The 22,288-nt window shown below is 37.8% G+C and overlaps 1 protein-coding gene across 4 annotated transcripts in view; it reads left to right on the top strand.

The window, feature by feature from the left end:
• The window catches only part of LOC120097101 (uncharacterized), a 266,438-nt gene that overhangs the window by 20,122 nt on the left and 224,028 nt on the right, over window positions 1-22,288 (top strand). Inside the window, exons 2-3 of one of the 4 annotated variants that reach the window (XR_015638206.1) lie at window positions 3,318-3,398; window positions 12,680-12,731. The exons of 2 other annotated variants lie outside the window; for them this stretch is intronic. The gene's annotated coding sequence lies outside the window, so the exon portion shown is untranslated. The remainder of the gene's footprint in view (window positions 1-3,317; window positions 3,399-12,679; window positions 12,732-22,288) is intronic. One more of the 4 variants, XR_015638207.1, reaches the window with a different exon arrangement.

The raw sequence follows: 22,288 nt of genomic DNA, 5'->3' as shown, positions 1-22,288 counted from the left end.
TACTTTCTAGACTTTTTCAATAGGTGCCAATATAAAATTTTATTTCAGTGCTGTAAATCCCTATTTTCTATATTTTATGAGCTGCGTGATTACTTTCCAGGCTCTACCTGTCATCTTATCTGTAAAATAATAAGCAAGTGTTTAAAAAATGCCTAGAAAGTTTATTTGATCTAATGAGTAAGCTCATATGATCTACTTCTAAAATGTGTTCTAAAAGGAAAATGTTCCAATAGCCATAAAGATTTAATGATAGCTTCAAAAGGACAATATTCCTCAGAACTATATTCCTCATGGCTTCACCATGATCCTGCAGAATGTTTTTGTTGACATTGCTACAAGCATGCTGTGCTGTAAGGAAACATAAAGAGTCCCCAGACTATAATAGATTCCAATTTCCTCTCCATTTTAGAGTTGCATATGTAGCAGAGGGTGTCAATAGTGCTATGAAGTAGAACTTTCTGCAGTTAGGGAATCACACTATGCTTTTGTGTTTTCCAGTAGCTACCCCCAGTAGCTAGTAACATGTAACTGTTGAACACTAGAGATATGACTGGTACAAGTAAGGAGTTGAATTTCAAATTTTTCATATCTAAAATGAAATAATCATACTATTAATTGTACAGCACAGGATTGAAAGACAATTTGCATGATAATTGTAACTATGTTCAGGCATAGTAGGAAGTATTCTTGGGTTTTCCTGATGTATATTTTAAGTTGTAGTTCTTGATAAAAGTAATATACAAAACATCATTTGGAAGAGAGCCTGTCTGGTGGGTATTTCCCACTGTCAAAACCCTGATAATCAAATCATTCTGAAGGATTAGCACAAAAATAGTGTTTACTTACTTCAGATTTGAGTTTCTGGCATATTTCAGGGTTAATTAAATTTTTATATTGTTTGATTGTATCTTTTGGATCATTTATGTTTAAGCACAGAAAAAATATTTTTAACAATAGGCAACATCTTTCAAGCTTTGCTAAGTGCCAGGCATTACATTAAAAAGCTTATCAATATTTTGCTGGATAGGTACTGGTTTTCTCCATCTTAATCAAAAAGAAATTGAAGGAAGGTGAGCAAAGCATTTACATTTCTTGCCTATGATCAAGAAGGTAAAACACAGAAGAATGGAGGGACAGGAGCTGGCTTTCAGTCCATAGAAAATTATAGAAGTCAGAATAGCTGTTTCTCTTTCCGTAGTCGTTGTGGCGGCTGTGAAGGTTGCAAGGAAAGAGTGGCTCAATATTTTGGGCAGAGCTGTGGGTTAGGTAGTAGCGAAGGAAGATAAAGCAAGATAAGCATCAAAGGAATTGAGTGGGTACCTACGTAATTTTTACAATGACTGTCTATGGAAAACTGAGCAATAAAGAAAACAACATTGAAGCAGAAATGTTAAATGTAGTGATGGTGGGGGTAACAGTTGCTATCAGGGTGATACAGAACATGTAAACAGGAAGGCATGGGGGTGAGAAATAAAATGTTTGCAGTTCTACAAAGTGCTATTTACTTTGCCTAGATGCCATGAAGGTACATTGTGTGACTATGTGGCTAACATTGCACAAGTTCATATCAGATATAAGTCATCAAAAAACAGGTTATAGAAAGACCACAAGACTCATATTAAATCAGAGCACAGGATGCAAGTGGTCATTCTGCATAGCACGATTGTGAAGTACACTCTAAATTGATGTGGTATGGTCATCCACAGGGAAGGATATGGTGCCACAGTATGAGGTTATTTGATTCATAACCATCTTCTATTATTGGTTGTAATGTCAAGATCTGGAATACAGGAAGCAGTTTTGTGAAGATATGAATTGAAATTGGGCATACCCTCTGTACTTGGTAGATGGGAAGAAAAGAGGAATTACTAAATAAATAATACAGAGTCTGCAACTATAAGTCAAAAGGAGAGATCATGCCCTAGGTATGACATTTTCTCACCTCTTATCTGTGTTACAACCCAATGATACTTAGATGAGGATGTAATCCAGGCATTCTGGTAGGATTTAGAGGAATAGAATGCTGAGGCTGTACTTGCCCTGCTGATGTGGCACAAATGAGTGGGGGGTTCGGTTTTTACAGATAGGGACTTTCAGAGGAGAAGATGGGTCAAGTAGCCGGAAACCAGGACAAAGCTGAGGGATGGAGGTATGAGCAAATACTTTGCAGCAGAAATTTAGTTGAGGTGAGTGTGAGCAGAATTTGAACACCATGACTTTAATACTCATGGAAGAAATCAGTGAAACTAAAAGAGCCTTATGCACTGTCCAAGGAACATCTAGTCATTAGGAGAAGGCAGGGAAGTCTAGATGGGCTAGCCCAAGAGCAACCCATCATACTTATTCTCCCACTGCCCTATCGCATTTCCATTAGACCATGCAGGCATATGGAACAACTACTGTTTTATTAGCTGAGGTCTTATGGCCCATTCTGTAGAAGTCTAGACCTTGAGCGTTTGGGTGTTTGGGTGTTTGTGTGTGTGTGTGTGTGTGTGTGTGTGTGTGTGTGTGTGTATTTGGAGGGTACTTTTAACCAAATTGGCAAGTAAAACATTCACATATATAGGAGTAAAATCTGGAAAAGATGACAGATCTTATAATTAACCCAAAATGTTGTGCTATCTAAGAGAAAGAGGGATTTCAACAGAAAATCTTTGGTGCAGTTTTTTTTTAAACTATGCCCTACATGATTACTAACGAGATGTGAACAGAAAATGATGCAATCTGATTTGAGCGGTTTTTTGACTGTATTTTTTTGTTGACTGATGCGCATGGAGGTGTCACTCCAATCAGATCAATAGGACAGTACTGTGTAAAAACGTGTTACAAAGACCCAACAGTCACAGACAGCTTTTCATTTGAGAGGCACTATTCGTACATTCAACGTCCTACCTTGGCTGTGAAGTCATATTTCCCCTTCGATAGTGCACAACTCATACACACTATGTCACACACTGAAATAGAAATCATACCTGCTGAAAACGGGACTCCTCCAGCTCAGATGCACTTGAACTCCAACACTCCAAAGTACTTTGGGGAACACATTCACAGGCTTATTAGAGGGACCATAGAAGTGTCTCCCATCAGAGAATTTGAAGTAGGAAACTAATTTTATCAGTTTTTTTTCCTTCAGTTTTATAGACTGCAGAACTCCCCTTTGGGAGAAATCTATCTTGCAGGTAGAAGAAAGTCAGGAGATCATTGGCCAGTATTCTCTTCAGGTTGGCAGCATTCTCTCTATATATTTGAGAAGGAAACTGGCTTAAATTTGTCACATATACCTGTTGCTTATGTTATCCTTTGTTCATCTGTCACAGTTCAGGCTCCAATACTGCAAAGCCCGGGCAGTCCATGTTTGTCGTACTATTTGGAATCTGTCTGAAGATGCAGGAGTTAAGGTGAGAGGTTCGTGCTAGGAAACGTTAGCTAGATTTAAAGATCCACTATATGTTTTTGTTGGCTTCTTTGCATTGGGTCCCACTACTTGAAATTCTTGCCTGAATTTAAAGCAATGTAGTTACGGCAGTAAGCCTACTTATATTTTAGAGTGTTTTGTGTTATATGAATCTGATTCAGATTTATAAAATACTAGATTCTGAAAAACGACAGCAATTTTAGTCAATTTGGACAAGTTGTTACAGTATAGTAATTGTGCTTGTTAAGTTTTGTAATTACATTGCATAGTAATACACCACATATTGTAATTTAAGGCATTTGTATTCAAGTATCTGTGTAAAACCTGCTCAGTTTGGAAATATGGAGCGTTCTAGAAAGTTCCAAATAGGAAGGGTCTAAGGACAAAGGAATGCTGCATTATATTGGACTGATTTTCATAAAATGGCATGAATGGAGTGAATGTGATTATCACGAAATATATTCATTTAGCAAAATGGAAACTGCTGTTTTTGTGGCCACCACAGACAATTCTGTCTGTTTTGTAGTCCTGCTTTATAATATAAGTGGTTATTTTATCAGACTAATTACTTTTTAGAGTTACCATTATAGTTTAAGGTAATTATAGACACACCTGGACTCAAGAGATATAATCATAATTGCTTTTTGCTGATGACCTGTGGCATTGTGGTCTTGAGGATGTGCTAACACAGAAAGAAGTAGGCCTGCAGAATTGTGGAGATCATTATGAATGTAGGATTTTAAATAAACACCTGGTAAGGCCTTATGAGAGTGCTTATAACAGTGCAGTATGAAAACAAATATTATACTGTAGTGATTTTCTATGTGTATGTTTACATGCATGTGTGGGGGAAGGTTGCATCTGTGGTGTGTGTGTGTGTGTGTGTGTGTGTGTGTGTGTGTGTGTGCACGCACGCATGTCTGTGCTTGTGCTCACATACATACCATTATGGTCTCACCTGCACCATGTCCAATCTAAACGCTGATATGTTCTTTTAACACTCTCTGCTAGTCTTGTCTTTCTCTCTCTCTCTCTCTCTCTCTCTCTCTCTCTCTCTCTCTCTCTCTCTCTCTCTCTCATGTTTTAGAAAAGTTCTCTAACTGAACATGAAACCCATCATCTCAGCTAAACTGCCCAGTGAGCTCCTGCCTGTCTCCTCAGGTCTAGACATATAGACATATACCACTACACATGGCTTTTACAGTTAACCCACTGAGCCATTGTCCCAGCATGATTTTAGATGCACCTGGTGTCATGAATACGCATCACTTAGTCAGCTCTTTTTTATTATTAATGAGATTTATTATTCCATGCTGTTGAAAGGTTTTCAAGCTAGCTCTATTACTGTTGGCAAACCTGCCTCAAATGTGTATAGTTCATTGGAAGATACAATCCATGTGGCCACTCTGTCAAGATATGGACCCATTACAGATTCAACTTACAACTGCATGTGGCAATGCGTATAATTCATCCTTGGGATATATCCTTGTTTTGTTTAGATTAAGGTTTTAATAAGACTTTTTCAAACCGCAATGCAATGACCTAGTCCTTTGAATGATCATAGTTTGAATCTTGATGATTAATGATAACATTTCTTACAGTTGACTTTGTATGAAGGTATCATTTCAAATTCTGAGTTCAAGGTATTTTTTGAACATTAAAAATTACTGACCCTGGGCTCCAACCTCATAGGTAGCAATGAATAGCCTAGTAAGAACACCAGTGAAAGGGGAAACCCTTGGTCCTGCCAAGACTGAACCCCCAGTGAAGGTGATTGTTGGGGGGAGAGTGGTAATGGGGGAGGATGGGGAGGGGAGCACCCGTATAGAAGGGGAGGGGGAGGGGTTAGGTAGATGTTGGCCCAGAAACCAGGAAGGGGAATAACAATCGAAATGTAAATAAAAAATACTCAAGTTAATAAAGATGGAAAAAATGACAGTTTGTTGGGTAAGTTATAAAAGAATATTTTAACTGAAATAATTTGTATATATTTTCTGTTTCAAAAAATACTATCATGGTGATGGAGAGACAGCTCAATGGTTATGAAACATTTCTGCTCTTACAGAGGTGTGAGGTTTAATAACCACCTCTAACAAATTCCTATCTAAGGGGACTTTATGCTATTTTTTGAGTTCTGCAGGTACAAGGCATACGCATGGTACACATATGCAAATCCAAGCAAAACACTCAAAAATTGAAATAAAAAGAAATAAATCTTTAAAAAATACTGCCATAGTCCAGGTAGAAAAAAATCTTAATATAATACAAAACTCACCATAATCATAAGTAGCTGCCATAAATATGATAAAAATCTTATTTTTTCCCACTCTAAACTATGATTATTACACATTAATTTAGATGAAAAAGTGTAGTCTAGAATCATGGATAAGTCATACAGATATATTGTACATCATGAGTTTTGGTATTTGGAAATCTATAGGTCAGGAAGAAAATTTTAGAGGTTATATTCTGGCTAATTGAAGTAAAGTATAGAGTGAATATGGTCTTGCTTATAATACAGGAAGCTATATTTCACAGTTCATATAATTGCAGCATATTTTAAAATCTTTGTTAGATATTCTCTTACTTTTAACGTTTAGTTTCATGGAAAGTTCATGAGAATGTTGATATCTTACTCTGTGGTTGGGAGAGTAGAAGAAAAGGAACCAATGTGCAGGAAATTCTAGAAGTTATTTTCAATGCACCTTTAAACTTTTCATTCCCACAGTAAGGGCAGTTGTAGATAGACATGTACTTTGCTGTAGGATTTGGATGATAACACACGTGTGTCTACTTAATTTACAGTGCAGCATGTTCATTATCTGACATATCTTTAATCATACATGCATTCCAGTTTTTAATACAAAGACTTGCCATAAATGGCAAAACATTGGGTTTGCTCCCAGAACTGTCAAATATCATAAAAGATGTTTTACAAAAATACATTCAGCTGCATTTTCCTGCTTATTTCTCATCCTTGAGTAAACTCTCAGTACATGTCCAATAGACAGAGCCAGGATCACCAGTATAGTATTGAGATCAAGTGGGAAGTGATGTGGAGACCGAATTGCTACTAAAACATGTAAGTATCCACACTGAAGAAATATTTCTAGGAAATCATGATTTTTCATGGCAGGAGTGCCTCAGACCAGTAGTTCTCACATTGTGGCAGAGCATATTGAAGAGTAAGTCACACTCTAATGGATTGTGTTCAACTTGGTGCTTGTCTTTTGCCATGAATAGAGCTGTATGACATGATTTTTCAGTTCCCAATTTCAGCCTAATCCTGCATCATCTATTTTTGGCAGTTTTCTCTCTAGTTTCTGCATATTAATGCTGAAAAAATATTAGGTCTATTCTTGAGAAATATATAGGCCAGAGAAGGGAACACAAACTTAACGATTTTGTGAAGAAATGTAGACTAATTAGGTAAGTAATGCTAACATGATTCATTGCTCAGATCATCAGTATAGCAATTAGCTTGAACCCTTGCTGTAATCACTGATTTCTCACCAACTTGGCTGCATAACTGTGCATTGCCATGCTACTTGCTGTTTGTCTTTGTCCTCCTTGCTGCTTGTCTTTATCCACGTGATGTGTTTTTGATAGTTCGTGAAGGTTGTGATAACAAAGAGGTACAGACCACAGAGCATAAATAAACTCGCCATTCTGTAAGTCAGAAGTGTGGTATTGTGAAAGTTTTAAATGTCAACTTGCTTCAACCTCTAATCACCCCAAAAGGGAGTCTTAGTTGGGGAATTATGTAGCTTAGAGTGGCATGGTAATTTCTTGTGGGACATTGTCCCAATTGTTAATTGTATTGTTTTGTTGGTTAGTTTATCAATTTGACACAAGATGGAACCATCTAAAAAGGGAAAACCTAATCTAAAAAAATGCTTCTATCAGATTGGTCTTCATTTTAGTGCTAGCTATAGATGGAATGGTCTAGCTCACTCTGGGCAGTACCACTCACAGGAAGGTGATCCTACGGTATATAAGAAAGCAGGTTGAGCAAGTCATGAGAAGCAAGAAGCCAGGAAGCAGCATTCTACCATGACTTTTGCTTCAGTTCCTTCCTCCAGGCTGTTGGTCTGATTCTTCTCTTGTATGTGGAAGCATAAATCAAATAATGCTTTTTCTCAACATGTTGCTTTTAGTCAAGATGAGTTATCATAGCAATAGAAAACAAACTAAGACAGGTGGGAAAATCTACCACAAATATAAGTTGCACCATTCAATGGGCTCAGCCAGTAGCTGTTTAATAGTGAAGAAAGCAAGCTGAACAGCAATAGCTATAGCAACATACTGGCAGCATGAATACATTCAAATCTCTTAGAGTTTGACTGTGAATGTGATATAATTAACTGCTTTCCTGACTTGAAATCTGATTGATGATGAAGTATACCTTCAAATAAGCCAGATAGATACTTTCCTTTTCCATGTTTGATGTTTGACCAGGGTGCTTTTTATCAGTGTAACAGAAATCAAACTAGAATGTAAGAAGTATCTTAATTTGGCATCCACATGGCTGCCATCTCCTGTGTCTATACTTGGTGTTCTTATCTTCAGAGGTATCTGTGTCCTGATTCTATTATGCCCAAGTTGCAGGTACCCAAAGACCACCACTGAAGAGTCAATTCTGATGCAAAATGCATAATGGTCTTTATTATGAGCTCATGAGCAAGGTCTCTCAGACTCTCTCCATCTCGTTGCAGTGGTTGAGAGTGAAAGCTTCAATTCTTAGGGTTTAGGGTTTTTATTGTGGTTATAACAAACTTGGAGACTTTCCATATGGGTCAGCAAGTTAAATTTTTGAAAACTGCATTGCTGGTATACTCTGTAAGAAACTGAGCATGGAGTCAAAATCACTTGACCAACAGGATGACAAAGTTAACTGTTCTCGGCAGGGTGTCTTAAGGTATTTTATGTACTTTGATGCTGCTATTGTAGCCTGACTGCTTGTTGCTAAGGGAAGTCAGTGGGTTGCCATAGCATGTTTGCTCAGGTGGATTTTGTGATTTTCTTCCTGGAATTGGAATTTAGTCCCTGTTCTTGCACAAAATGGGGTTTCATCAAAAACAGAGTTAGTTGGCATTTACAAGCCCCCCTTTTTTCTGGGTCCTTAGGATGCTCAATCATAGGGCTCCCAGTGGGGTCAGGGAGATATTTTCAAGTTGTTCCTCTCATCTTTCAGGTGTTAGTTCTATAAATTGTGATCCAAGTACCGTGAACCGAATTGCCCCTACTCTCTCTTTTATAAGCCACATTACTCTCTTTAATAGCAGGGACAAAAAGTTAATAGCAACAATAGAAGGATTAGGGGGCTGAGCAGGGTAGACATCAGAGGAGTCAGTCTGGGGGGACTATTAAACCGTGGCTCAAAACATCCTTGGCAGCCCTATACCTCTTTCTGTCATTTATCTGATTTTTCTCTTACTCTAGCCAGTGAGTCCCTCATCACCCCAGAATGATTCAGGTAAAGACAGCATTCCTCTTTCAGAGCAGCACATAGTCACATAGTCATCCTTGCTATGAGAACAAGAAGTCTAACCCTCTTATATTCTGTAACACAACTTTTGCCAGAGAGTTAGTTCATTGATCTTCCAAAGTGGGCTTTCTTCTTTCTTAATGTCCTCATCTATGGCTGTTTTTAAGTTGGCATAGCTGGAACTCTGTAGGGCTAGCAAGGATATGCCAGTTCGTGCTCCTTCCAGAACCAGCCCTATCATGAGAGCCAACATAATTGTGTCAGGCTATCTTTTATGCCTGATAAGCCCATTGTCCTTATCAAACAGTACTTAACATTTATCTCCTCAAAAGCCTGATTGGTAATTCTTGGTACTAGCTGGACCAAGGCTTCAGTGGGCAGGAAGTGGGGGACAGGGAAGTTCATTCTTTCTGGAATCATTCTGAAAGTCGAGACCAGTTTCAATAGGCAAAGCCTGATCATTGCAGCCAAAGCCTGATCTGGTTCTTGGAGGTCTTTGGAAACCTGCCCTGTCACTTGTCTTAGGTTGAACTAGTCATCAGGGGTCTTTTTATTCCACAAGTAGGTATGCTTTTCTGAACCTGGGTGTCTTAGTTAGGGTTTTACTTCTGTGAACAGACACCATGACCAAGACAACTCTTATAAGGAACATTTAATTGGGGCTGACTTACAGGTTCAGAGGTTCAGTCCATAATCATCAAGACAAGAGCAAGGCACCATCCAGTACTGCATATCAAATACAGTCTTGTGGTAGAGAACTTAGCAAGGTGTATGGGTTAGGGACTCTGGAGTGAATGTCCACTACCTGTTTGTTAACTTTTCTCAGATCTTGCAATGTGTGGTAGTCATGGATGGGCTTCACTGTGTTCAGGCCTTGATATCATGGTTTGGTTCTCTGGGAGTCTCAAGCAACCTGTATTCATCAGTCAACTCTGCAGTCAGCACTGGAATAGAATGCCCTGTCCATTCAATACCTTGGCTCCTTCAATAGTAAAATATATCTGTGCATCTATCATGGTTAATAAGTCATACCCGGACAGTGGGTATGGACAGTTAGAGATTACCAGAAAATAATGGGATATTTGGCTCACACCAAGGTTCCAGTAGTCCATGCATACTCTTTCATCCCTATAGCTTCCTGTAGCAAGATGTCTTGGTGAACAGAGGTCCAGCTATTTGTAGAAGGACTGAGTGCTGGCCTCTCATGTCCATCATATGTTCAGTGTTTCCCCTCTACCTTAAGGGTTACCCTGGTTCGGGGAGGAGAAACAAGCTCTGTTCTCCCTAGTCACTGTCTTCCTTAATTTTCATAGGTGACACTGCCTCTGTTAGCCTTTCTTTCTTGGGACACTCTTTGACCATATGGCCCTCTTCCTTATATTAGTCACACTGAGTTTTGCCCAGCTGAGGGACAGATGCCCCCCTTTTAGGTTCCCCCTTACCTCCATATTTAATCATCTGTTTGAGGCAACTTCTCTGATCCTCCCCCTTGGCCATTACTGCTAACAGCATCTCATTTAGGTTCTGATTCTGCCTCTTCTTGGCTCTTACCCATTTTTCCTCAGCACCTGCCTTATTGTTAAAAAGCCTTTTCTTTCACTACCACTAATCCTGGAGAGTCTTTTCTCTAATCCTCTCAAGTCTCTGATGGTTTCTGTGAATATCTGGTGCAGACTGGTTAATAAAAGCCACAGCTACTGCTGTCTTTGCTTCCTGAGACTGGGGATCCATAGGAGTGGCTTTTCTAAATGTTTCCATGACTCTCAAGGAAGGCAGCTAAGTCCCCTTCCAGTTCCTATCCAATAGATATCCCACAACGTACTCTGGCAATAAACAAAGTGTCTCCCCTTACCATCAGTATTATAATCCAGGCAAGTGGTGGGAAAACCCTCACTAATTCAAATCAGGTTGGTGGTAGGTATCCCAGTGTCTCCAGAAACCAATTCCCTGACCTTCCCCCATCTATCTTGTAAAGAGGACCTGCAATAATATGGACTGGGAAGGGGTTTGATAGGGAAGGAGAAAATGAGGTCTCTGGATTTTCTTTTCTAACCTTCACTGACAAGTTATGTCTACAGACCTTGACCTCCTTAAAATGCACTAAAATGTAGTCAACTGGGGTAGAAACCATCAGTTCTATTTAATTAGCCACATAATAGTAAAGAAAGTGTAATACACAAAACAGACAGTAACAAGAGGGTGGTGAAGGCTAGACAGCAGATTGTAAAGAACAGAAAACAAACAGGAAGGCAGCTGGGAGCCATGTAGCCGGGTTCCATGCTCACCATTTCAGTTGTCTCTTACCACAGATACTTAAGAAAAATCTGACAGACAAGGCACTGACACAAAGACCAACAATGAGACATCTCCTTATCAGCTGGCCTTTCGACTCTTCACTTAGGAGTCCTAGAGGTCTTGGGTTTTCAGGCCCATGCACCAAGATACTATGTCCCATTTACAGGTATCCAAGGAACACCAAGGAGCCAATTCCAATAAAAAACACTTAAGGGTCTTTATTAGGAGTCTGAGAGCAGTGTCTCTCGGATTCTCACAGACACAGAGGGTCAGAGTGAGAGTCCCGAGTCTAGGGGTTCAGAGGTTTTATTGTGATTGCAGTAAACTTAGGGAATTTTCGTACAAGACAACAATATTTTAAAAACTGCATTTCTTGTATACTCTGCAGGAACTGAGCACAGAGACAAAACCACCTGAGGAACAGGATGTCTAAGTTATCTATGTATACCTTAGCCTGCTTTTGTAGCCTAACTGTTGTTGCTAAGGGACATGGGTTGTCATAAGATGTTTGCTCAGGTGGATTTTGTAATTTTCTTCCTGGACCTGTATTTTAGCCCTGGTCTCACACAAAACGGGGTTTCTTCAAAAACAGCATTGGATGGACTTTACAACCCCCTCTTATAAGACTGTCCACTATCTATTTAGAATCAATTTGCAACTGAGTAGCTTCATTTTCACTTACTCTAATGTTTATTTATTTACATATACACTTATGTATTTGTATATACATTTATATAGACATTCTGAGATAATGGCTTAAAATGCAAACGTGTGTTATGGAGGGCATAAACTCAAACCATCATATTACTTAATAATCAACCAACTAGTTTTATAGTATTAAATCCCATTAAAAAACTGGCTACATCTGTCTCTGTATATGCTCCATATACTTCATATGTCAGGTGAGGAAAATATCAACCTTTTTTAGATTTCATTCATGCTGCAGTTGCCACAAATTCTAGAAATAATGGTTTTTTAATTTCTGGTGGAATTCATATATTGTATTTCAGGCAAAAGAAGACAACGTAGTAACACTGAAGGCCAAGCTGTGGATGGGTAGTTGCTTAGTAGAGACAGATTTGTAAAAATATGATTCAAAATTTTAGTTGCTTACAGACAAAACTGAAAGCTGACATTTGGGATGCTGCAGAATTCAACGAATGTAGTCTTAGGAGTTTTGTTCCTTAACCTTCAGAGCTTAGATCATCTTTTCTAGCCATCATTCTGGGACTCCTGTTACGTTACAGCCCACAGAAAGCAAAATAATCACACCTGTTTATAGTCTCAACAATTTATCCTAACCTTTGTGTGACACTGCCAAGATGTTGCATCTATTTTTAGATTTCAACTTGGAGTTTTATTTTGCTGAGTATTGAAAGGCATCAGATTCTGTGCCCTACTTTGCAGCCATGAAATTTGTGCAGCACTGCCTTGCCTTTCTTCAAATTGACTTGGAATCCACTTTGCTCTTCCCTTTTCAGGACCTCTAGTCAAGGGCAGGATGCTTTCCTCAGAGGTTCCTTCTGACTTCAGGTCAGTGCTTATAGATCAAACTTTTGAGAAAGAAATCTTTCTTCCCTGTTGGGGTTTGACCTTAAATAACTGTGTTCCAGCTCTACCCAGGGTATATTTTCTTATAATTTTGTACAATATTTTTCAAAGGCTATATTAATATAGAACAGCCATGATAAATTTAGGCTCACTAAAATGAATACTAAAGTATTAACAAATAAGTATATTATGTCCAAATTATATGATTTCCTGGTCTATCTTGGAATGCAATTGATAAAATATTAAATCTGATATGGTACTGAAGTGACTCACTCATTTTTGAAGCATCTTACCTTGAACTTGAGAAATATTACTTTGTATTTCAGCATCACCTGGATTGGCAGTCATTCTAATTTGTACTAGAAATCCCATGTGGCCAGCTACTCAAATAGGCTCTCAGCTTTGTGCTGTCTCACTAGAATATTAAAAAAATATCTGACATATAATAAGCAGGAATAGAATCAAAGAGAATATTATGATAGTGTGGAATTCTGGTAACAGCATGGAAAATTTATTTATTTTTTGAAAGCAGCATTTTTGTTAAAACTTTGCATACTTAAAGTCTCTGTTATTTATCATTCCCAGAATAAAATATATTTATATGTGTGTCCTTTGTGGTAGAAGAAGAGGAGGAGTTATTTTTCTTTGACAATATATATGACCTTTGGGAGTTTTCACACTACGTAAAAGGCAATCAATGATTAGGGTCATGTATTCATTATCAGTATGAAAATTAAATTTTTGTTAGCTAGCTGGTTTTTAGTTGTTGAACATACATATTCACATCGACAAAGCTTCATTTTTCTAGTTGTGGCAGAATAATACTTTGTTAGCTCCTAAAGCTAACAAATTTTTTGGATAAAATGAAGTTATAAATGTATGAAATCATGTAGTGTGGTAGACAAACGCTCTGTAAGTGTTACTTTGAAAGATTGTTATGAAAACGCCTGAGAATGAAGCTGAAGGAGGTTTCCCAGCCCAGTCTCTGGGATAAGCCAGGCCTCCTTTCCATTGATAAGGTACAGCATAATTTTTATTTCAGTCAAATAGTCTTAGAGAAAGAAATGAATATTTACTTGAGGCCAAAGTCTGATCTTTTTGATTCATCAGAGCTGAACAAATTGCTGAAATGATTTTACAGAAATCCTGGTTTTTAACTAAAGTCATCTTCTCAGCACAAAGGCAAAGGTGATAAGACATCTAACGTGAGTTCTGGTGTGTTCTGAAAAGTGACAGAGGAAGCAAGGTTCCATTTCTGTTTCCAGCCCATACCAATGGTTGTAATTCCAGGTGAGAACTGCAGTCCTTACTAGCTCCAGGACAGAAATACAGTGTGACAGAAACTTTTTTGTATGGCTGGCCAGCATGGAAAAGAGATCTATTTGCTGGCTCCCTGTATCACACCATGCTAATGCTAGCTGTCTATTATGGAGACATGAAAACACATAACTACAGCACGTCAAGAAGCCAGAGATACCCTGCAGCAGTTTTTGAGTAGAAGATAGTCATTAGAAGCAGTAGTGACAGTGGGAGGGTCAGATATAGGTATTCTAAGAAGCTTATACAGCAGTAGACTTTAACTATGAAAGGAAAGGTGGTCAGTGGCCATGCCTATGGGATAGAGTGAGTTCCATACTTGACCACTCTGAAGACTAAGAGCCTTGGGTCTATGGCCAGCTGACTGTTTAAAGTTCATAGTTGCCTTCTTTGAATACCTTGCTGTGTGGCAGGTCTAAGAGTGCTAAACTTAACCTCCGTGAGTAAATTGTTGTAGGCTCCTCTCTTTAAAGAGTAGTTTGCTACTGGGAAGAATCCCAAGGACCAACTCCATGTAGGTCCTCACTTCAGACGTTGCCCTGCAGAGCAGATCTCTTGTTCTCTTCCCGTCAGCATCCAGTGCACTAGTGGAATAGCCTCAGCTTAAATAGTTTGCACCAGCAGGTGCACAAACTGCTGTCCCAGGAATGAGAAAGAAGCCCCTCCTGAAGTTCACACAACTCCCTAAGTAAAGAAGCCAGAAACAACTTCAAATATACACAGAAAAAAAAACCTTATTAAAGATGAACCACTGATCAACTGGCTGTCAGAACAGTTTACATTCAGCGGCAGCAGCATTACATTGGGATCAGAACAGAGCTATACGAGACTCCAGATATGATGTGCTACTCTTTCTACCCAGTTCTCAGACCTTGAAAATGTCTGTTTTATAGGAGATGGAACAGAATTTCAATTTTCAGATTTAATTAAAAAAAACTTTACACGTTTTAATATTCATTTTACTGCCTTCTGAAAACCTGTGATTTTGCTTTTTAGCCCTTTGCTCACCATTAGCTATTTTTATTTTTATAGTTTTTTTATTTTGTGATCATATTGTTCTCTTGCAATTTTTTTCATTATATTCTCTTCCTTTTCCTTATGTTTTTTTCTTTTATTCAGAAATTTCCCTTCTTAACATTTTCCTGCCCTCTTTCATGTCTTGTGTTTATTATTATTTTGCCTTATTATGATGTGGAGGATTTTCTTGATTGTTAGTCCATGTTGGAAGCCCAGAGTAGGCATCACTATTCCTTAGACATGGAATTCTTAACTTCATAAGAGAAGCTGTAGATAGCAAGTGAGCAAGAATTCATGGTCTTATTTCTTTCCATTCTCAACTGTGGATATGATCTTATGAGCTACCTCAAGTGGCACGTGATTGCCCTACAGTGATAGACAGAAACATGGAATAATGAAATAAATAAACTCTTCCTTAGTTTCTTTTTGTCGGGATATTTTATCATAAAAATAGAAACAAAACCAGAACCAATGATCATTGGATCATTGGGGAATAATTTTTTTTTCAACAAATGGTTCTTAGAAAACAGGATGCCTACATATTTCTTAATCTATAACAAAATATGGAAGTCTCTTTTCTGAGACCCAACTACCTGAAACTACTAGAGATATAGGAAATTTGATGATATAGACACAGGAAACAGATTTCTGACCAAGGACCTAGGAGCTCAGAAAATAGGAGAAAGATTTGAAACAATGTCAGTGCTTAAAATTTACAAAATTCTCAAACACCAAAGGCATTTCTTCACTTACATAAGGGGAAAATATCTGTCATCTATTTGTGTAATCGGTTGAACATATAAAATTCATAAAATACTCAAAATAACAAAAACGCAATCAATACATGAACAATAGACAGTTCTCAGGAAATACAAATGGGAAAAAATAACCTACAAAGAACACGCTTGATGTCCTTAGCTACCAGAAAACATAAAACTATCTCCAATTACAGTGGCCGTTATCATGAAAGCAAACAACAGTGCATGCTCATGAGTTATAAATCAAGGGGGTCTTACTCGTTCTCCTGGAGCTGTGTATTAGTGCAGTCGCATGTATTCGGTGTAGGGGCTTTGGGTTCATATCTGAAAGAATTTACATAAAAGTACAACAAAGTTATCTACACACTTGTATTTATTTCAGCATTGTTTACAATAGCCAAGGAATGAAACTAGTCTACTTGCCCTTCATCAGATGACTGGAGAAAAAAAATACAGTACATATAGAAAATAGAAAATTCCTCTCCCAAAGGCAGAATTATGCTATTTGTAGCAAAACAAAGCAAACAAACAGACAAACAAAAAACAAATTACAGATTACCATGTTAAGTCAAGGAAGACAAACTCAGAAATACAAATGCCACGATGTTTTATCTTTTATAAGGAACTTCATTTAGAAATAAAGGCAGAAAAATGCAAGAGGACCTATAAGAAACATGACTGAATTCAACATGAAGAGGTGCTTCAATACGGACACTGGCAAGGGGACTTAAACATAAACAAAGTACATTAAAGACACTTGAAAATGTAGTGCAATCCACTGCACTTGAAAGTTGTAATGTTTTAAAATTAAATGAGGTTTTATCTGTTCTTCCTAGAATGTAAATCCTATGCTGTCAAAGTGATGCCTCACTTAGGAACTTCTGAAAATTGTGTCATAAAAATTATCTAAATATTCTTAAGTACTTTTGCTTTTTGGACTGAAAGCATTTAAAATTTCACCTTTTGCATAACATTTAAGTACATTCATTTCAGAGTGCAAAGCAGATATTAATTAATGCAAGACAAACAAATTAATGTTGTAGGAAAGTATATAGAACAGGAGATAATTATGTTAAACAAAATGATTCATACCCTGAAAGACAAGTATAATATCCTTTGTTTTGCATATGGAACTTAGAAAAAATTGACATGCAAAACTACTGATGATACTGTGAGAGCAGAAGGGGTCCAGAGAGTATCTGGAGGGAAGACTAGGGGCTGGTTATTTTGGAGTATACAATGATCTAAGTATGCAATGTGTAAGTAGGAAAATATCACTGTGAAATGAAACCAGAATGTTGCAAGACAATTAAACCATATCATGTTCTGACCTTTGAGTTGTGTATGTCCTCCTGGGTGATTTTTTTCATAGATCTGCTCATGGATCAGTAGCAAGCAAAGAAAAAACAATAATACCAAAACCAAAACAGAACGCAGTCAGTGCTATGGCCACTGGAGAAACATGCCCTGTGTTTGCAGTTCAACCATAAAGAACTCTGTCTGTCTGGAAATAAGATATATGTCTGCCTCAAAAGTTCCATGAATGGTAGCCGGAGAAATGCTTCAGGGTGAAGAACCACAGGAATCCTAGCAATGGTGTTGGGTAGCTCACAACTGTCCAATAATCTTCTAATGGATTTCCATCCCTGTTAACTAAATTGAACTTCTGTTGCATCTATGAGCACTACATAATCTAATCATAAGCTTTTACTATGAATTCTATCACGAACAAAATCTCAACAGTTTTAGGTAGAGTGCCTTGCAATAAGATCACACGCATTATTTTTTATTTCCCCTCTCTTTTCTTTTAAAAAGAAGACGCTTCTCTCATAGAATACATTCTGATTGCAGACTCCTCTCCCTCCACTCCTCCCAGTCACCAACACTCACCACCCTCTCCCTGATCTATTGATCCTCTTTTTCCCTTCAGAAAAAAAAAATCCAGGCCTCCGAGTTATATCAACGGAACACAGCATAATAAGATATAATAATACTACCCACAAAGACTCATATCAAGGCAGAACTTGGCAAACCAGGAGGAGGAAAAAAGTTCCAAGAGCATGCACAGGAGCCTGAGGCAGCCCCTGCCCCCTATGCCTACTCTTAGGAATCCCACAGAACCCCTAAACTAAACAACCAAAGCATGTGTGCTGAGGAACTCGTTAAGATCCATGAAGGCTCTGTGATTGCTGCTTTGGTCTCTATGAGCCTCTAAGGGCTGTGCTTAGTTGAGTCAGTAGGCCACTTTTCATGTGTTTCTCCACCCCTTTGGCTCTTGAAATCCTTCCTGTCCATCTTCTGCAGGGTGCTAGGTGATCCACAAAATGTTTAGTTGTGGGTCTCTGCATCTGCTCGCATTAGCTACCAGAGGAAGCCCCTCTGACAGTGATTGGGCTAGGTACCCCTCTATGAGTATAGCGGGATATCATTAGAAGGCATTGACCTTTGTTGGGGGTGCTGAATAGCAGTCATGTTGGTTTCATGATCAAACCAATAATTAACATATTTTCTAAGTTTCTAATTTGTGCAAAATATTTAAGGCTTTAATAGTGTACTGCCATGGTTTATTTCCAAAGCAGTGGTCCCTTGATATATTGTCTATTTACTAAGTCAATTACTTATTAGTTTGCAAATGTTCTCCAGAGTGAGTGTCATAAATATGACAGTATCTCAAATCAAATCAAAGGAGACTGTCTAATGGAATTATCTAGGTAAATGGAAAAGGAAACGCTTCTAATATTTTGAAAATGTCTAGAGACTAAATTCTAGAAAGTTTACAAGTTAAATATCAGAAAACTTGATTGTGAGTCTACTGGATATGTGAAATAATATGTCAAATTGAGGATTTAGTCTGAGTAATTGATAAAATGAAATTTGCTTCATTCCCTCCTTTAATTTACTTGTTTATTAAGAAAAGAGAGTTGCATGGTTATTGTATACTTGGCAATTTTAAAGAAGCTGATGTTAGTTAGCATGGTTATAGTGACAATTCAACCTTATAGAGTATTTACTGCATTTGGGTGTTGGCATGAATATCTTACAAGGAATAATGTTAAGAATTGGAGTGCATTACTAGCTAAAGAGTAGTGAATGGTTAGTAGGAAAACTCACTGTAATTTTATTTGATTATGCAGCAGTTATAACTTTTATAAAACAGCTGGTACACTACAGGCCCTCAAGAAGGGGACTCAGTTGTGGATTTTCTGAACTTTAGGCACATGCTCCTTAAATAATAAAGCAGAGGGTTTAGAAATTAATACTGCTTTGCTACACACATGCACATGCACATGTATACACATATGCACACAAACACAAACATAGAGACAGGGGAGGGAGATAGATAGATAGATAGATAGATAGATAGATAGATAGATAGATAGATAGATAGTGAGAGCAAGTGAGCCAGCGCACTAGTGGTATATTAAATGGTGCAAACAGAAACAGACGGAGAAGCTAGGAAAATGATTCCAAAGACATCAGATGACCATAAGTAGAGTCTTCTAGATTTGTTGGTTAGCAAAATTTCTAGTTGTGAGCTATATAATAAATGTTTTGAACTTTTAGAATTATACAGTCTTTGTAATAAGTTCTCAGTGTAGGCCGTGCAGGGGAAGGTGACTCAGGGTCCATGACATAGACATGATCATATTGCAATAACAGTTATTTAGAAAAGTAGAAGAGATGGTAAGGTAAACTGGGGTTATTGTATAATACGTGTACAAAACAGACACAGAAGAAACACCCATTCAGAGCCTAGATATTTATAAAAATACTATTTAGGTAATATGTTACTGTTTGAAGCCATTTATTATGTGACATTGTTTCATTTAAATGATGAGAAAATAAAATACAATTAATGTAAATATAATTTTGAAATCATTGGTGTTGCTAAGAAGGTTGGTTTCTGTGATTCTGATTTTATACATGCTATACCTCTAATTTTCAAAGATTTAGTTGTTATCTTTTACTTAGAGCATTAAATTTTGTGGCAGGCCAACTATCCTGATACTATAAAAAGAAATATTGGTATGAGGTCTTCTATGAAGGTCTGATAGAATTCTGCACTAAACCCATCTGGATATTATCCAAACTATTTCACAAAACTGAAACAGATGGAGCACTACCGAATTCCTTCTATGAAGCCACAATTACTCTTATACCTAAACCACACAAAGACCCAACAAAGAAAGAGAACTTCAGACCAATTTCCCTTATGAATATCGATGCAAAAATACTCAACAAAATTCTGGCAAACAGAATCCAAGAGCACATCAAAACAATCATCCACCATGATCAAGTAGGCTTCATCCCAGGCATGCAGGGATGGTTTAATATACGGAAAACCATCAACGTGATCCATTATATAAACAAACTGAAAGAACAAAAGCACATGGTCATTTCATTAGATGCAGAGAAAGCATTTGACAAAATTCAACACCCCTTCATGATAAAAGACCTGGAAAGAATAGGAATTCAAGGCCCATACCTAAACATAGTAAAAGGCATATACAGCAAACCAGTTGCTAACATTAAACTAAATGGAGAGAAACTTGAAGCAATCCCACTATAATCAGGGACTAGACAAGGCTGCCCACTCTCTTCCTACTTATTCAATATAGTGCTTGAAGTTCTAGCCAGAGCAATCAGACAACAAAAGGAGGTCAAGGGGATACAGATCAGAAAAGAAGAAGTCAAAATATCACTATTTGCAGATGATATGATAGTATATTTAAGTGATCCCAAAAGTTCCACCAGAGAACTACTAAAGCTGATAAACAACTTCAGCAAAGTGGCTGGGTATAAAATTAACTCAAATAAATCAGTAGCCTTCCTCTACATAAAAGAGAAACAAGCCGAGAAAGAAATTAGGGAAACGACACCCTTCATAAGAGACCCAAATAATATAAAGTACCTCAGTGTGACTTTAACCAAGCAAGTAAAAGATCTGTACAATAAGAACTTCAAGACACTGAAGAAGGAAATTGAAGAAGTCCTCAGAAGATGGAAAGATCTCCCATGCTCATGGATTGGCAGGATTAATATAGTAAAAATGGCCCTTTTACCAAAAGCGATCTACAGATTCAATGCAATCCCATCAAAATACCAATCCAATTCTTCAAAGAGTTAGACAGAATGATTTGCAAATTCATCTGGAATAACAAAAAACCCAGGATAGCTAAAACTATCCTCAACAATAAAAGGACTTCAGGGGGAATCCCTCTCCCTGAACTCAAGCAGTATTACAGAGCAATAGTGATTAAAAACTGCATGGTATTGGTACAGAGACAGACAGATAGACCAATGGAACAGAATTGAAGACCCAGAAATGAACCCACACACCTATGGGCACTTGATTTTTGACAAAGGAGCCAAAACCATCAAATGGAAAAAAGATAGCATTTTCAGCAAATGGTGCTGGTTCAACTGGAGGTCAACATGTAGAAGAATGCAGATTGATCCATGCTTATCACCCTGTACAAAGCTTAAGTCCAAGTGGATCAAGGACCTCCACATCAAACCAGATACACTCAAACTAATAGAAGAAAAACTAGGGAAGCATCTGGAACACATGGGCACTGGAAAAAATTTCCTGAACAAAACACCAATGGCTTATGCTCTAAGATCAAGAATTGACAAATGGGATCTCATAAAACTACAAAGCTTCTGTAAGGCAAAGGGAACTGTGGTTAGGACAAAACGGCAACCAACAGATTGGGAAAAGATCTCTACCAATCCTACAACAGATAGAGGCCTATATCCAAAATATACAAAGAACTCAAGAAGTTAGACCACAGGGAAACAAATAACCCTATTAAAAAATGGGGTTCAGAGCTAAACAAAGAATTCACAGCTGAGGAATGCTGAATGGCTGAGAAACACCTAAAGAAATGTTCAACATCTTTAATCATAAGGGAAATGCAAATCAAAACAACCCTGAGATTTCACCTCACACCAGTGAGAATGGCTAAGATCAAAAACTCAGGGGACAACAGATGCTGGCGAGGATGTGGAGAAAGAGGAACACTCCTCCATTGTTGGTGGGATTGCAGACTGGTACAACCATTCTGGAAATCAGTTTGGAGGTTCCTCAGAAAATTGGACATTGAACTGCCTGAGGATCCAGCTATACCTCTCTTGGGCATATACCCAAAAGATGCCCCAACATATAAAAAAGGCACATGCTCCACTATGTTCATCACAGCCTTATTTATAATAGCCAGAAGCTGGAAAGAACCCAGATGCCCTTCAACAGAGGAATGGATACAGAAAATGTGGTACATCTACACAATGGAATATTACTCAGCTATCAAAAACAATGACTTTATGAAATTCGTAGGCAAATGGTTGGAAATGGAAAATATCATCCTGAGTGAGGTAACCCAATCACAGAAAAAAACACATGGTATGCACTCATTGATAAGTGGCTATTAGCCCAAATGCTTGAAT

This window comes from Rattus norvegicus, chromosome 15 (assembly GCF_021556685.1).
Source record: "Rattus norvegicus strain SHRSP/BbbUtx chromosome 15, alternate assembly SHRSP_T2T, whole genome shotgun sequence".
In the NCBI taxonomy this organism is placed as follows: domain Eukaryota; kingdom Metazoa; phylum Chordata; class Mammalia; order Rodentia; family Muridae; genus Rattus; species Rattus norvegicus.
The sequence above is the reverse complement of the archived record's forward strand: the minus strand, read 5'-3'. Positions and strand labels throughout refer to the sequence as shown.